The sequence below is a fragment of the Pleurodeles waltl genome, chromosome 1_2 (assembly GCF_031143425.1).
Source record: "Pleurodeles waltl isolate 20211129_DDA chromosome 1_2, aPleWal1.hap1.20221129, whole genome shotgun sequence".
Classification (NCBI taxonomy): domain Eukaryota; kingdom Metazoa; phylum Chordata; class Amphibia; order Caudata; family Salamandridae; genus Pleurodeles; species Pleurodeles waltl.
In genome coordinates, this window is record NC_090437.1 from 790,813,482 (window position 1) to 790,831,808 (window position 18,327).

Here is an 18,327-nt window from a genome sequence, read left to right on the forward strand (position 1 = left end):
GTTGGCGGTGACCGCCGCGCTGCTTGTCTGTACCGCCGTGGCGGTCGGAGTGTTAGTTGTTGCCGGTTTCCGCCAGGGTCGGAATTCCATTTTTTTGGCCGCCTGCCTGTTTGTGGGTTGGCCGCCGCTTTAACACCGACCGCCAGGGTTGGAATGACCCCCTTAGTCTCTTTTTCAGAGATTTTCTTTACCGGGACGAACCAGCAAATCAGGCCGGGTCGCGGTTGAGGCAAGCCAGCTAGGGTTGCCGCGGTGGGTCGGTCCCTCTATGGAGCTTTTTTACAAAAGTTCTCCAAACTTCGCCAAACTTCTGGGGCTTCTCCCAGATGTCCTTTTAAGGTTCTTTTGAGGTCCACAGCTCACCCCAAGGGTCCAGAAGTTCTGAGATGGTCCTTGGGGGTGCAGACTACAACTCCCAGAATGCACCTGGCACAAACTCCTTTTTGGCCACTGGACAGTGGTCAGCTGGTCGCTTTCTTCAGGAGTTGGTGCAGGGGACTCTGGTTAGCAATTTTTCACCTGTAGCAAACAGGGAGTCCCTCCTTGAACCAGTTGAAGCCAGGCAAAGTCCTTCTTGTGATGAAGCCCAGGTGTGCAGCTGGTGCAGTCCTTCTGAGTGCAGGTTCCAGGTGCAGGCCAGGGGTCCAGCAGGGCAGTCCTTCTTCTTCTGTAGTTCTTCCTTGTTGGATGTGGTAGGGAACTGAGGTGTGGGTGCAGGTCTGCCAGTTTTATCCTTGCTCCTGGGTGAAAAGCAGGGGGGTCCTAGTTCTCCAATCAGGTGCAGGGTCCTTCCCCCTGTGATGACCACTTCCTGGGAAGTGTGGCAAAAATCAATCCCAGGAGGCAACATTCTCCAAAAATCCATCATGGGTGAATCTGATTTTTGGAGGTTACATCTGGCTGAGCACACCCACTGGTGTGGCTAAAAATCATAAACACACCCCTCTCCTGCCCTCTCCTAATCTAATCAAGGGGGCACCTAGTTGTCTGGGGTTGCAGGATGTGGGGGTGTTGCTGGTTGCTCCAAATGTCCTTCTCTGCCTTTGAAGACCAGTTTGGCAGCCCTCCCCCTTCCTGTCTCACCATCTGCTGAGGCTGCTAAAGGCTGGCCAATCAGAACACAGCAGCACAAACAATGCAGGGCTGAAATTGGCAACTTTTTAGGTAAAGTTTAGAATTCTTTACCTGAACAAGTTATATTAAATCCCACAACTGGAAGTTGTGGGATTTATTACAACAATTAATTTGATACCAAACTCTTGGTATGCATCATTTAAGGAGACTTTAAAAATTAAAATAAAGTCTCCCCATTCTAGCCTATGAAGGCCATTTACTACAATGAGGGAAAAACGAATTTGGCTGTTTTTACCTCACCAGGGCTTATAAAACTATTTTTATAAAGTCCCTGCTTATAGTTACTTGGCACCCAGCCCTAGGGGCACATAGGGCACACCTTAGGGGTGACTTGTATGTAAAAATAATTTAGTTTAAGACTTTGGAACTACTTTTAATTCCAAAGTCGAATTTGCATACAGCTTTAATTTAAAAGCAGCCAGCAAGGCAGGCCTGCCTTTAAAATGACACTGGGCACCTCAGCAGTGCACCTATGGGTGCACTACCTATGCTGTGGTCCCTAAACCTACATGCCCTACCATATACTAGGGACTTATAGGTAGGTTAACTTAGCCAATTATAATTAGCCTAATTTGCATATCCATTTTACACAGAGCACAGGCCCTGGGACTGGTTAGCAGTACCCAGGGCACCATCAGAGTCAGGAAAACACCAGCAAAAAAGGGAAAATGGGGGCAAAAAGTTAGGGGGCCTCTGCAGTCCTGTCTTCTCACAAGGGAGAGCAGCAAAACTGGTCTTAAAAGGAGGGAAGGACATTTTGAGCAGCTCAGGACCTCCCTCATCTCCTGCAAACCCAGACAACCAGGTGCCCTCTTGATTAGATTAGGAGAGGGGTGTGTTTAGGATTTTTAGCCACACTACTGTGTGGGCTTAGCCAGACCTAACCTCCAAAATTCAGTTTCTGCCATTTTGGATTTTTAAGGAATGTTGTGCCCTGTGACTGATTTTTTCCATTCTTCCCAGGAAGTGGTCATCCAACTGGGTGGTGGCCTGCCTGTGATTGGACCAATTCCTCCCCTGCTTTTCACCCCAGGATGAAGGATAAATTTGGGAGAGATGCACCCACACTTCAGCTCCCTGCTGATACTGAAGAAGAAGGACTGTCCTGCTGGACCCCTGGTCTGCACCTGGACACTGCATTCACAAGGACTGTACCACCTGCACACTTTGTGCTTGAAGAAGAAAAGGGCTTTGCCTTGCTTCTGCAACTCCAGAAGGGGACTCCCTGTATGCTACATGTACAAAGGAGCTGCCCAGAGTTCCCTCTATCATGTCCTACAAGAATAGCCCAGCTGACCAGCGTCCAGTGGCCATTTCAGGATTCTGACCAGGTGCATTCTGAGAATCATAGTCCCAACTCCCAAGGAGCAACTGAGAGTTTCTGGAACTTTGGATCAAGTTGTGGAAACTTCAAGGAGCCAAAAAGGACTTCTGGAAGAAGATCCAGAAGTTTGGAGACATTTGAAACAACTGCTGTAAACCGCTCCATAAGTTGAAGAGGTGCATTTTGGGAGTTGTAGTCACAGGCTCCAAGAGGCAAACCAAAGCCTCTGAGCTCTTGGCTGGTGCTGTGTACCAATTTACTGTATCAAGAAACACTTCCGAAAGTAAGCGCAACAGTGTTAAATCGTTGGTGGCCTTAACTCTGGACTTTGTCCCTGTCCAGTGAGACCTTTTTTAACCCTTTGAGTGCTAGAATTACTTTTAATCTTTAAAGATACATATCTCTGGGTCCCTACATTCGATTTTTGTAATTTTAAGGATAACAAATTAATCTATTTTTATGAATTGAACTTTTATTTTGTTCTGTGTTTTACTTATTTACTGTTTTGTGATTTTTACATACCTGTCTCCTAAGTTAAGCTTTGTCACTCATAGCCAAGCTACCAAGGGATGAGCGGGGATTAATTTATTGAGACCTGACTGGACCAAGTGGGGGTTAGTGGCCTATTGCTATGTGTAGGTTCTTACCTGCCCTTACCAATAATCCACTTTCCAACAACCCATATATAAAACCCTATCAAACAAGTCTCATGTTATATTTACACATCACAACTCAAAACCATTATGCGTAACCATCATCTCTCAAGTTACTTATAACAATGTAACCTCTACCCATTCAACACATATTGTTGTTCTTAATTTTGTAAAGTATAATACATTTTTGTTGCATATATATATATATAATACCAAGACTACAATCTTCCAGCTCTGGTTTTGGAAATAGTGTATCACTATATTGTGGGAATTTATTTTTATCTAGTCTTTACATGTTGTGGAAACAAACATATTTGTAATCACACCTGCAAGCTAATGAGTACCAAAGTAGAGCAATAATGAAGTTTACCCTTGTTCTATTTACAAGTCTACCAAAAGCACTGTAAAGTAGCAAGTCTTCCTTTCTTTTGGAGAATACCATTATAGGTAGTACGTAAACAAGAGGGGTAGTGCAGCACCTCAATTCTATGTCTAGCTTGTGAGGAAAGAGCTTTCCTGTATAGTGTGTTTATGGCACCTCACTGTGTGATAAACTGGCTAAACTGTCTTAGTTCCAGTCTTACTCATTTGTGGAACCTTAGCTCAACTCTGGGTAGCTGTGGCTTCAAAACATTTAGAAGTACAACATCAATTGAATATGAAATAAACACAGCACAAAGGAAATATGACACCAATTTATAAACACAGATTTTATTTTTAGGGAATGCTTAGAAACCAAAATAAACAAAATGTACCAGAGGATTCTGTAGATGTTTATTGTAAAGCAAATGGTTAATCACTAATTTTCATTCAAAATGCATTTGCACCTCTAAGTCCACAAACACTGTGAGGAAACATTGGCCACAGAGGTTGATGTCCCTCGAACTCCAGGTGACGTTCAGCCTAAAAACACTTGCTACTGGTCTCCAATCATAGCAAAACCATTTGTTGCATTCAACTGCAGCCAATATCCTTCTTGGGTGACCAAACTGCATTTAGATGACTCTCCCAGGTACAGCAGACTAGGGGATACCTTTTGAGTGTTGGGGATTGGACTCCCAGGTTGCACTTTGGCAGCCAGTGGCAAACAAGCAATTATGCCTACCAACTCACCAAGATGGCTTCAGCTATTGTGACCCTGCAGCTGTAACAGGAAGTGAACCAACTGACTCTTAAGGCTCATCTCTTTTGTCTGGGGCTCTGAATGATGTTTGCTCAAGGAGGGCACCACAGCCACAGTCCTCTCCTTACTAGCCCATGTACAGCATGTGCAGTCCAGTCTTCAATGCAGCCTTTCTGGCCAGGTCCAAGGAACAGCACGGCAGTCCTCCTTCAGTCCTCTCTCTAGTACAGATGTGACCTGAGGTCTTGCTGCCAAGGGTACCAGTTGTATACCCACAACATACCTCTGGGTATGTGATCATTTCTAACCAATGGGCTATCAAGACTGTTGCCACATGAGAACAATTTTCTGCAAAGTGTGGAATCTGGCTATCCCAGAATGCAATATTCTGTCCACTCCCAAGATGGTAGAACCCTTCTCTCTGTGTGTGGAGCATGATATCCCACTATACAGGCGTGTCTATCAGGAGTTTAGACACCCACAGAAAAATATTTTAGCAACTGTTTCACCATTTTCCCTTCAAATGTGGTTTTCCCTTTGAGGCTTGCTTTTTGGGCTCACATCTCGTGTGGTGTTCTGCCAGGGAGAGGTAACACCTCTTCAAACTGCAGGCTTCAATTGTGTCCTTACCTGGGAGTCATTCACATGTCTCCTCAGTAGGGCAGATGTCTGTCTTGTGGCCAGCAATTGCAAATGGCCATTGGAAAACTTTAGGGAACAGATTGGCAACTTACTAAAGTTACCTTTTCCAGAAAGATGCATTAAATTCAACTTAGGCATCAAGTCAGGTTTAATGTGATAATTCTTTTGATGCCTTGAAACACCAAACTTAGGGCCTGATTCTGACCCCGGCGGTTCCTTACCGCCGGGGCCAGGGTCGGCGGGAGCACCGCCAACAGGCTGGTGGTGCCCCGCAGGGCATTTTGACCGCGGCGGGTTTGCCGCGGTCAGAAGTGGAAAACCGGCGGTCTCCCGCCGGTTTTCCGCTGTCCTGAGAATCCCCCATGGCGGCGCAGCTTGCTGCTCCGCCATGGGGGATTCTGACAGCCCATACCGCCATCCTGTTCCTGGCGGTTCGCCCGCCAGGAACAGGATGGCGGTATGGGTTGTCGTGGGGCCCCTGGGGGCCCCTGCAGTGCCCATGCCAATGGCATGGGCACTGCAGGGGCCCCCGTAAGAGGGCCCCACATTGTATTTCAGTGTCTGCATTGCAGACACTGAAATACGCAACGGGTGCCACTGCACCCGTCGCACCTTCCCACTCCGCCGGCTCAATTCTGAGCCGGCGTCCTCGTGGGAAGGCTCTTTTGCACTGGGCTGGCGGGCGGCCTTTTGGCGGTCGCCCGCCAGCCCAGTGCAAAAGCCAAAATACCCTCAGCGGTCTTGCGACCGCGGATCGGTATTTTGGAGGGGGGAAGTCTGGCGGGCGGCCTCCGCCACCCGCCAGACTTAGAATGACCCCCTTAGTAATTCCATTCAAGAGTCTTCACAACTGAGCTGTCAGCAAGTAACTGTACATACAGTAAAAATGAAAACTTAGGCTTTTTACTGTTTGGGCTTTTTACTGTGGCAACCACAGCTATAGTATCTGCTGTGCAGCCAGGACATTCACACTTGTGGTCATCTAATCAAGGTCACATAGCAGTTTGGAAAGGGTTGGGGCAGGTCCTGCTGTAGTTAGAGAGACTCAGGGTGTGGCCATCAATGTCAATACCATGAGTCAAAAAGGGATGGGTAAAGATGCACAGCAGGAGGCCCAACTGGTACTAACAACATGTGTTGTATGTGTCTTAGGTCATAGAATTTTGTCTTGGTATTCTTTATTGTGTCATACTATGTTGTAAATTGGGTGCACAACAACAATTTAGAGTATAACCCCTTTTATAAAAGCACATGAGATAGGATTCAGCCAAGTTGGGTCCGGCAGATACACAAACTGTTGTTCCTTTAACAGTTTGTGTTTCTTCTTGAGACTGATAACAAGGTGAGCTATAATTAGGCAGAAATGATAACCAAATAGGTAGCTCCTAACATAATACCTATCTAAATATGCCTATACCTGTTTTTGGAAGCGTAGAGTACAGTGTTGGCAGCCTGCAACATGTGTCAGCTCATAAACTAGCAGATTCAACTATCTGTATGAACCCTTTAAACAAACCTTGGTTTGTGTCCCTGCTAGACCCTGATTTCAACAAGGTGAGCTCTAATTAGGCAAAAGTGATATCCAAATAAGTAGCTCTTAACATAATACCAATCTAAATTTGCCTAAATATGCCTATATGTTTTTAGAAGCATAAGACACAGAATTGGCAGCCTGCAAGAACTGTGTTGGTTTGTAAACTAGCAGATCCATCAAAATGTGTGAATGTGCCAGAAAGGTGGGACTTTTAGTAATAAGCTAGACATGGCAAAATTTATGGTGCCTCTAGGGCAGAGAATACATTAAAAACTGACTTTATGTAATATAGGTTGAGTTACATAACAGATTTGTATGCGGTGCAGGTAATTGAAAATGACATTTTAAGGAGCAATTTATTGACTGTTGAGATCTGCAATATCATTGCAACGGTCTTGCTAGGGGGAGGAAAGTAACAGCAGACTTTCCATAGTTGGTTTACCCAGGTGAAATTTGAGCTGCAAAGTCTTAAATATTAGGTACGACCTTGTGTGACATATATGGATTAATAGTAATTTATTATTATTATTAGAATAGAATGAAATAAATTCCTACTGTTTCCTACCTTGTTGAGAAAGAACAGACTGTTAATACTATTATGGGTGAAGAACAATAAGAGCAAGGCACCTTCAATAAACATGATATACAATCCTAGTGAATATCAATGGGTAGGAATACTGTTATAATAAGTTAAAATATAATGGAAGGAAATTAAGGATGTCCCCTAGGAACTTTTTATTCGATACTCATGGCAACAATAAATCCTACACATAGTAGTTAAATGTGTATGAAATTAGACATGGTCAATGTCTATTGATGTTTGATATGTACAAATGTACACCATGTTGACAATCATGTATTTTTGTTTTAATATGTGATGTGGATAAAATAATTTTAGTAAGAACAAAATTGTATGCCTAACCGTTTGTGTTTAGATTGTTGTAGAACCCGTTTGGCACCTAGGTTGGGCACCTTATATTAGCATTAGGCCAATAGCCTATGCTTTTTACACTCATATGGATATTATGCATTTTCATATTTTTTAGTACAGCCAGCTTTTAACTCATTACTTTTTATATTTTAATCATTTGCCTCCTTCTAGGAAGACATAGTTTGTGTTGTACATTTTATCATGCCATTGTACAATGTGCACTCTGTGCCCTGTTCAAGACTTTCATGTACGATATGCTAACTCATATTGTCAGTTTAGGAGCCAGTCCCTATTCACTAGACACATCAGTATGTCACGCCTCTTCCAAGAATCCTATATGGGTTGATATATGAACAACACATAGGCCTGAAGGGGGAGGAGGCCATTCCAGTCATGACTGTTCTGGGCTGCATGCCACACAACCAATAGCTTTGCTGATCCTGACGCTGGCTCTTCAGCTTCCCAAGAGGATTTCCCTCCAGACAACAGGCAAACTTTTGTCATCCTATTCAATTATGTGATCGGGGTTACTCCCTTAGATCGGGACAGGCAGAAGGGTTATAGCCACTATGCTCTCGGATCTAAACATATGGTTTAGGCAGGAATCTGAAGGCTCTCTGGAATCATACAAAATGGCGGAGTTGTATGCCCTCTTTACACTGGTTGTATTGATGATTATGGCATTATGTTTCATTTGCCTTATCATCCCATGTGTCAGACATGGCATCCTTGGTGTGGTCTCCCCTGTCTTTCTCGCCTCTGCTCCCCAAATTTTGACTGTGTGCTGTACTCTGTTTTTGCTGTTTTTGTTACTCTGGGCACTTTACCAATGCTGATCAGTGCTAAAGTGCAAGTGCCCACTGTGTAAATTGTATGTGTCATTGGCTTTTCCATGATTGGCATATTTGATTTCTTAGTACATCAACTGACACTAGTGGTCCTGCAGCACTGGTTGTACCACCCACATGAGTAGCCCTGGAAACATGGCTCAGACCTGCCACTGCAGTGTCTGTGTGTGCAGTTATAACTAACCAAATCAATCTGGAAACTGTACTCACTTTCTAGGCCTAAATCTTACCCTTTTAGACATTTAAGGTACCCGTAAGGTAGGCCCTAGGCAGCCCTATTGGTAGGGTTCAATGTATGTTAAAGGTGAGACATGTACTGATGTGTTTTACATGTCCTGACAGTGAAATACTGTCAAATTTGGTTTTCACGGCTGCAAAGCCTATCACTCTCATAGGTTAACATGGGGACTGACTTTAAATATCTTTTGAGTGCATTTTCCCTTTAGGAGCAGATAGAGATTGAGATATTGGGTCTCTGAACTCACAATTTTAAAATACATCTTTTGGTAAACTTGGTTTTTAAATTGTAAGTGTGAAAATGTCACTTTTAGAAAGTGGGCATGTTCTTGCTTAAATCATTCTCTGACTGTGTCTGCTTGTGTATTCCCTGTCTGGGTCAGACTGACAGTTGGACTGTTTGTGAATCTTCTCTAAACAGTGACACAACGGGAGCTGGGGTGCAGCCTGCATATACTGATGGGCCATCTGAACTAGAGTGGAGGGAGGAGTGGTCACTTACACATGAGTGGGATGAGACTGCCCACACACAATGCAGTCTCCAACCCCCTGGTGTTAGTCCAGAGCCAGGTGTGGGCAAGGCAGGACCTTGTGAACAACAGAGACTTTCCTTTCAATTTTTCTACTTCAAAGGCAGAAAGGGGTATAACTAGGGGACTCAAAATCTCAGATTTTCAGATTACTTCAGAAATCTGGAGGAACCTCTGCCAAGGAGAAGAGCTGAATAGCTAGAGGAGGAGTACTGCCCCTTTGCCTGTGCTTTTCTGGGTTGGCCTGAAGTTGCTGTTTGTTCCTGAAAGAGGACAAAGACTGGACTGTGTGGTATATTCCTGCTTGCGAAGAATTTACAAGGACTTGGATTGAGTTTGCCTCCTGCTTAGAAGTCTCATTACTATCAAATACTTCCTCTGCCAACATCTGGACTCTCTGCTGAGACTTGTGCCCTACCAAGTGGTGTCCTATCCAGTCCCTGGACCCTTGAAAGGTGAAGCTGGTAGAACAAGGACTAAAATCCATGAACAGGGAGCCATGCAAGTAAACGATCGATGCACCACCTGCAATATGGCAGTAAAAATGACGCAACCCCTCACAGCACCGTTTTTCCATCATCGTGTGGACGTACTTCACACGCTTTGTCACTGGGCATCAAAATCATCGTGAACCTGCGCGGATGTAAGGTGCCCCTTCTGGAAATCAACGTATCACTCTCTTGCGGGAGAGAAAAAGGATGCATGGCATCACTTGAGTGTAGGGAATCGAGGCATTGCCGACTTTTCTGACGCACGCTCGACAGTGTGACTTTATTTTTGACGGAAACCAGGTTCTTTTGTGCAACAACGTTTCCATTGTTTTCTATGTAGTAAGACTCTTTTTACTTTAAAAGTTGTCAATTTTTCTAGTGTTTTCACTGTATTACTGTGTGTGTTGGGTACAAATGCCTAACACGTTGCCTTTGAGATATGTCTGACTCCTTGTGCCAAGCCACCAAGGGGGTAAAAAGTGGTTATCTAAGTGTGTATTCCCACTTGGACAGAGTGCTAACTGACTGCCAACAAGAGACCCTATTTCTAACACTGGTGATCAGAGGTGAGATAGAACTTGTATTTGTATTTGACGTACAGTGTTTAAGTGTATACTACTGTTTCAGTACAGACCATTATATGACCACATACTACTTGCTATTACTTTTTGTCTTTTGACTTTTTCTACTTCCATTTTTTGTGATTTTTTTTTTTTTTTATGTCTCCTGGGAACTCACTGAACTACTTTTGGAACTTTGCATTTTTTGAGTACTCACCAACACGTCTCAATCTGGGGATGCACCAGCTTTGGTTAGAAAGGCTGTTCTGAGTTGGGGAAACTGGAGGAGTATACAGTGGCTAAACTGAAGCAGTTTTGCAAGGATCTTGTCTGCCCCATCAGATGCTCTGCCAGGAATGAGGAGATGCAAAAGGCATTGAGGGCCTAGGTGGCAGCCAAGGAGGCTGGGAGGTACACAGAGGGGGAGGATAAGGGTGAGGAGGTGCAGAGTAATCAAGGTGGTATTGGGGATGTACCTGTTCTGCCTGGGGGGAGGGTCTCCAAGGAGAAGTTGCAGGACAGACAGGCAGAAAGGGTGCACCAGTTTGAGTTAGAGAAGCTTAAGATGGAGATGGAAATGGAAATGGAAGAGAGGAGGCTGGCCATTGAAGAGAAAAATAGCCTATGAGCTCAGTTTAAGTGAGCTGGATCAGAGGAGCCAGTCTAGTAGAGATGGTGGCAGCAGTACCTAAGTACAGCCTGAGAGGTGGGTACACATTTCTAAAGATCTAGTGAAGGATTGCAAGAGGCAGGATGACATCTATCTGTAGTTCAAGGGGTATGAGTCTGCTCTCCACATTAGCATGGTCCCTGCAGCACATTGGGGGGGTGGGTCTGTGGAAGCACGTTGAGGTAGAGGGGAGGGACACTCTAAAATCCTTAGGGGATCCTCAGGGGCTCACCTACTCTATCATGAAGGACCCACCACTCACAAGATATGGTCTCACTCCTGAGTAGTACAAGGACAAGTTTAGGTCCCACAAAAAGAAGCAATCCCAAACCTGGTTAGAATGGGTTGCAGGTCACTGGATAGCTGGGTGAATAGCAGTAAAATAACAACTTCTGAGGGGCTTTAAAACGTAATTGCTTGGGAGCACTTGTATAGTCTCTGTTTTCCAGAGCTGCTCCAGCACCTAATTGACAGCAATCTGACTCACCCCAGAAAGCTTGCTCAGGAATCAGACCGGTGGGAAAGCACCAGGGTCCAGAAGTGGTATGAGTGAGACTCCTCCAAGAGTGGGCAGGGTCCCCATCAGAAGAAGTGAGGGGATAGTGGTAAACAGGAGAGTTCTCTAAAAGGGCCCCAACCTAGTTCCCAGGTTGAACATTCCCAACCCCCAGTTGAAAAGAAACCATGGGTCTCTACAGGGAAACCTGCAGAGAGGGGTCCCCGTAAGTGCTATGCATGTGATCAGGTGGGTCACATGAGGGGGGATCTCAAATGTCCCAAGAGGCACAGGCACCCACTGGTGCTCAGTCACAGGGTTTGGCCAATATAGCTCTTGGGGAGGAGATGATTCCAGGTGGGTGGGAGCCATTGTTTCACTAGGGGACAGTGAGATGGTCCAGAGGACCCATGTGCCTGAGAACAATAAAAAAGTACAGGCAATGAATGACCATTAATGGACAGAGGATAGAGGCTCTTAGAGACACAGGAGCCAGTGTGACTACTGTGAGAAGTCACCTGGTGTCTGAAGAGCAGGTAGTTCCCCATGGACTTCACCAAGTAGTTGTGGTAGACAACTCAGAGCGCCTGTGCAGAGTGGTGCAGGTTCCCTTTGAGTGGGGGGGGGTCTCAGGTTCCTTGAGGGTAGCTGTGAGTCCAACTATGCCTGTAGATTGTCTGCTTAGCAATGAGCTGGAAGATTCCCCTTGGAAGGAGCTAGAACACAGGTCTCATTTGGAGATGATGGGTTTGCTGGTTGTGTGTGTGTGTCCACCAGGTCAATGGCAGCCCGTCAGGGTGATCAGGAGGCCCTGGAGTCTGAAAGAGTGGCCCAGGTGTCTGCCAGAAGGAGGAAGGGCAAGAGGCATGGGAAACCCACACCAGAAGTTCCCACGGTCCGGGAGGAGGCTGGACCTGAGGGGAAGAGCCCGGAGCCTACAGGGGAACGGGTAGATAACTGAGGGAGGTCCCTGAGCTGACTCAGTGGCAACAGGAAGGGGGACCCACCAAAGAAGCATTCTGTGAAGCACAGAAAACATGCCCTACTCTGGAGGGTTTGTGGCAGCAGGCTGCAGATCAGGTGTCTGACAAGGATTCTGGTTCACACTTGATTTATTGAGAGAATGGCCTCCTACATAGCAAGCCTAAAGTTGCTGAGCCTGGGGCAGCCCATGTGCTGTGGGGTGGTGGGTTATCCTGGGTTCCCTGTAGTGGTGGACACACAGCTGATTGACGTGTCCTGGGGTCGGAGGTATGGCCCTGCTGGGTGGGTGCTGTGCTGGTGTTTCCTGAGGTGGGAAGGTCTGTGGTGGCCTGTGCCTGTGTGTGGGGAACCGACTGTCCCGAGGCCCCCGATGGTCCGGCTGGTCATCTAGTTCCAGGTGGACAGAGGTGCTGTCATCACTGTGGGCCTCTTCTGTGGGTGGAGTGGACATGTCTGGACCCTCCTGTCTGGTGACGTTGGGTAGTGGTCCTGCAGGGGTGGAAAGGCATGATTATTGCATCTGTGTGTGTCATGGTGTGCAATGGGTGGGTGACCGTGTACCCCAGTGCTGGCATTCCTGTGTGTGAGCTTGTGTGATGATGGTTTAGATGGGTGTATGGGTATGTGCAGTGGGCATGCTTTAGTGATGGGTGTCCATGCGTCGTTGTTGCATGCAGGGCTTGGTGTTGGGATGTGTGGTTTGTGATATTGGTACATTTGTGAGGAGTTGGAGTGATAGGGGTGGGGGCGAGGGTGGGGGTATGTGATAGCATGCAGGTAGGGTGGGGGATGTAATAGTTAAGATTTGACTTACCAGAGTCCATTCCTCCACCGACTCCTGCGAGGCCCTCAGTATGAAGAATTGCCAGGACCTGCTCCTCCCATGTTGTTAGTTGTGGGTGGGGAGGTGGGGGTCCGCCGCCCGTCTGCTGAACCGCCTGGTGGTGTCTTGAGACCACGGAACGCACCTTCCCCCGTAGGTCGTTCCACCTCTTCCCGATGTCCTCCCGATTTCTTGGGTGTTGTCCCACTGCGTTGACCCTGTCGACTATTCTTCACCACAGCTCCATCTTCCTTGCAATTGAGGTGTGCTGCACCTGTGATCCAAATAGCTGTGGCTCTACCCGGACGATTTCCTCCACCATGACCCTGAGCTCCTCCTCTGAGAACCTGGGCTGTCTTTGCCGTGCCATGGGGTGGTGTAGGTGATGTGTGGGGTGGTGTGTGTGGTGATAAGTGTGTTGATATGTAGTGAGGTGTGGTGTTTTGTGCGTGGAAGTTGTGTGGGTGATGGTGTTGTGTGCCTGTGGATGCTAGTTTGTTGATGGTGGTGTCTCTCTCTGGCCTTCTCTCTGTAATTGTGGTCGTCGGGATTTGTGGGTGAAGTGGGTTTGTGTTTTATATTGTATTGGGTGTGTGGGAGTGGTGTGTGTATGTGTATCAGGTGTGTGTATTTCGAATTGTCCAATGTGGTGGTGTTTTGGAGATGTGTGTGTATTTTGAGCGCGGCGGTGTGTACCGCCAATGGAATAGCGCGGTTGAAAGAGCGCCACGTGGATTCCTGTGTCGTGATAGTGTGGGCGCTTTTCTGTTGGCGTGACGGTGTCGGTTTTGTTTTCGCCAGTTTAACACTGACCTTTGGGTGGCGGACTTGTGTGGGTGTCTGAATTTTGTCGGATTCCGAGATGTGGGTCATAATAGCTGTGGCGGAATTTCGCGGCCGCGGCAGTTTGTTGGCGGTCTTCTGCATGGCGGTAAGCGGCTTTTACTGCCAATGTTGTAATGACCCCCTATATCTCCTGAAATCAATACTAGACTATGATTCTAAGCATAGTCATTCTGAAAACAAGAACAATCTAAGAATTAAGTTTAAAATGACTAAGTTTCAAGATGGCCGGATACCTGTAAGGGAATCAAGATGGATTAAATGAAAACTTTCTTATTCAAGTACTTTCCTTTACATGAGAATCAGTAAAACGTTCTGACTAAATTTTAAACCAGTCATATAAATCCTTTTTTGAGAATGCATACTAGGAACATACAATATTGCATCTAGACACTCTGGCCCGTATTTATACTTTTTTTAGCGCCGCATTTGCGCTGCTTTTTGACGCAAAACGGCGCAAACCTACAAAATACAATGGTATTTTGCAAGTTTGCGCCGTTTTTGCGTCAAAAAACGACGCAAATGCGGCGCTAAAAAAGTATAAATACGGGCCTCTGATCTTCTGTGTACTCTTAAAATGTTTTAACACAAATTGCGCATAATGTAGATTTACATATATATATATATATAAATATATATATATATATAGTAAACACCATAAAAGGATTGTGCACCATGAATAACACAATATGGATTCAGGAAAAACAAATCACATAACTTGTCAACTCGAACATTACATGGTAAATATCTTAGAATAGTGGCATACAATAAACAACATGAATTAAACTCGAGGAGAGAATCGCTTGTCTTGCCAATTCGTAAACCACAATGTAAATGCCAAGAAATAACAGCTCACAATGAATAACAAGATCAAAGAACAATGAAACGAGTCGCGCGTCTTTTGCCGATTCTTAAGCCACCATGTAAATGTCATGAAATGGTTGCGCGCAATGAACAACAAAGTTAAAACACCGTAAAACGAATCGCACGTCTTGCCGATTCTTAAGCCACCATGTAAATGTCAAGAAATGCTAGCGCGCAATAATTAACAAGATTAAATTATCATGAAATGAATCGCGCGTCTTGCCGATTCGCAAGTCACCCTGCAAATGTCACAAACACTCACGCGCATATTTCACACGTGCAAAGTACTCTGTCAAATCATAAAAGAATTAGGGCCAAAAACATGAGAGTTCTTGATAACGGCGTCGGAAGGCCAGCCCAACCACCGTCTTACCGCCCAGAAAAAGGATCTCCAAATGAAGAATGAAAGTCAGATGCCTGGAAGATCAAATAGGCCACCGGGACAGGAGCTCAGGAAGTAGCTGCTGCTCTGCACCGGGACCTCTGCATAGTGAGCACCTGGAGCTGGGCTGGCTCCCTTCCACAGAGTCTTGGCCCAGCCCACAACCACACCCAGCCATGCTGCAGGGAAAGTCTCCAGAAGGCCCTGGAAAGGGACCACACCCTAACACACTCCGAAATCCGCAGCAATACACCGCAAATGAACAGCACCTGTAAGCACATTAAAAATAAGTCTTCAGGATTGAACTCTGCAATGCAAAAGGTTAAACAACAACACATCAGCACAATGCATAAATTACGTTGTTTTGAGAGTGCTGGGTTTTTGCATTCTAGTCGCCAGTAGAGCGCGCACTGCCCTGGTGTTGACAAGTCACCCCCTTGTGGCTGCTGTGCTGCCCTCAAGCACCCATCTAGCTCTGGATAGGCCACTGCCAGTATGCGGGCCATCAGGGGGGGTCAGGTTCCGACGGGCACCCCGCCCAGCTTTGCCTCTGCGGTCTTCAAGGCCCAGCATCTCAGGTCCTCCCAACTTTTCCTCCAGGGGGTGCTCCACCTGCTATAGACCCCCAGGGTCCGCACGTCCTTGTCAATGGCATGCCACAATCCCTCCTTCTAATGGGCACTCACCTACAAAGGTAATACAAAGCAGAGGACACTATCAACCATACAATCCTGCCTGTCACACATTTTGGCCCACAAATAACATTTCTATCTCCATTGGAAGACACACCACCCAGAGCCCTGCATGTACACTACCACCAGACATACCCTACACCTTGTTGCATGCATCGTCCCCATGGTTACTCACCTGTTGGTCTGGAGGCCTATACAGCTGTCCATAGAGGGGTAGGACCCCCTCCACCAGGCGCCCTAACTCCACCGAAGTGAAGTCATTGGCCCTTTCCCCGGTCACATGGGCCATGGCAGGATCCAGACACAGGTCCCAGCAGCACACGCAGTGTAGGTGTTGTCCTGTGGAAAGTCAAGAATCAAGTGAGGTTATAGATAGAAAATGGCGGTCATGTTCACTGTGGTGTAGACTGTCACCACCACCGGGGATCCTCAGTGGATGCTGTATTCCATATAGCCCCATGTTATCCAATGTGGAATAGCATGGTGTTGCAGGACTACCTTCCGCCATGATGACCATCGCCGGCGGACTTACATTACTTACACCTGTCCACACTTACAGGACAGGCGGTCGCCATTTTATAGTGGTGGACAACAATCAGAAATTGGAAACTGTGTCATTGCTATGCATTGTACATACATTGCCATACATATTGTCCGATTACATACATGCCCAGTTGCACTGGGGTGGTGGTTCCATTGTTCAGTTTGTGACACCCTTCTCACTCTTGTGTCCCTTAGATACCTACCACTAATAGAAGGAATAGTGCAATGGAATGGGGTGATGGTAGAGGTAAGTCTAGGGTATTGGTCCAGTCTGATTGTAGCACAGGTCAAGTGTCCAAGGGGCCAAAGGAAGGGTTGGAATGGCCATTTAAAGTGGACAAGGTGACAGAGTGTAGTACAATGTGGACATTCAGGAGTGTCTCATTTCCTGGCAGTGGTCTTGATCTTGGTCTTGGTAAGTGTCTCTGGCATCTGTCTGGGTTGCAGGGAATGTTTATGGGGTGATTCACCTTCTGCAGGGGTAGGCGTGCTGGTGGCCTGTGGGTCCTGCGGAAGGGCCTCCTGTCCACTAGCTACAGCAGATGTGGTGGGCTGTTCGGTTCACTGGCTAGTTGAAGGGGCCCGCTGTTGTGCTGTACATTCTCTCATGATGTTGGCCATATCAGCCAGTACCCCTGCTATGAAGACCATGCTGGTGTTGAGGGCTTGCAAATCTTCCCTGATATCCTGATGGTGTACCTCCTGCAATCGCTTGCTCTCCTGCATGTTGTTAGGAATCTGGCCCATCTTGTTTTGGGTTTGTTAGTAAGCCCCCAGGACATTAGTGAGTGCCTCCTGGAAAATTGGTTCCCTCGTTCTGTTCTCCCCCTGGTGCACAGCTGTCCCCGTCCCCCTATGCCTGTGCCCACTGCCACTGAACCCAGGACCCTGATTGTCTTGGCCGTGAGATGTGGTCTGGGGTCCCTGTACAGGTGGGCACACTGCTGATTGATGTGTCCTGGGGACAGAGGTGTGGGGATGTTGGGTGGGTGCTGTGTTGTTGAATACTGATGGGGGGGCTCTGTGGTGGACTGGGAGTGGACTGGGGTGACCGACTAACCAGTGGTCACTTATGGGCAAGGTATTTCATCCAGATCCTGAAGTCCAGAGTTGCTGTCATCACTGGGGGAATCTTCTGTTGGGGAATGGATAGCCGTGGCGCCTCCTCTACGATGAAATTAGCTGGGGCTCCTGTGGGGATGTAAGTGATATATAATGCTTCATGTCTGTGACATATTGTACATCCCTAGCTTACCCAATGTCGTTGTTGTTGCCCTGCCACCTTTGTTTGTGTATGATGATATATTATGGGATTGTTCGTTCTCCATGCTGTGCATGCTTTGCTGATGGGTGTACATGCAGAGCTAGGAGGGCTATACATGCATTGGTATGGCATGCAGGGCTTGGCATTGGGGTTAGTCACATGTGTAGGTGCACTGTATGGGATGGATTGAGTGATGGGAGTCAGGGTGAGGGGGTGAGATGGTATGCAGGCATGGAGGTGAAAAGTAATAAATATTGACTCACCAGTGACCAGTCCTCCGGCTACTCTAGTGAGTCCATCAGGATGCAGGATAGCCATGACTTGCTCCTCCCATGCTGTCAGCTGTGGGGGAGGATGTGGGGGTCCATCGCCAGTCCTCTGGATGGTGAGCTGGTGCCTTGCTGCCACAGAACGTACCTTCCCCCTTAGGTTGTTCCACCTCTTCCTGATTGTTAGAAATGGGGTCTTTGGTTGGCAGTCAGGTTACCCCCTGTCCGAGCAAGGACCATCACTCTAGTCAGGGTGAAGGAGAATCACCCTCAGTTAACCCCCGCTCACCCCCTTGGTAGCTTGGCACAAGCAGGCAGGCTTAACTTCAGAGTCTAGGTGTAAAGTATTTGTACCAACACACACAGTAACTCGGTGTAAACACTACAAAATGACACTACACAGGTTTAGAAAAATAGGAAATATGTATCTAAACAAAACAAGACCAAAATGACAAAAATCCAACATACACAAGCCAAGTTATTAATTTTA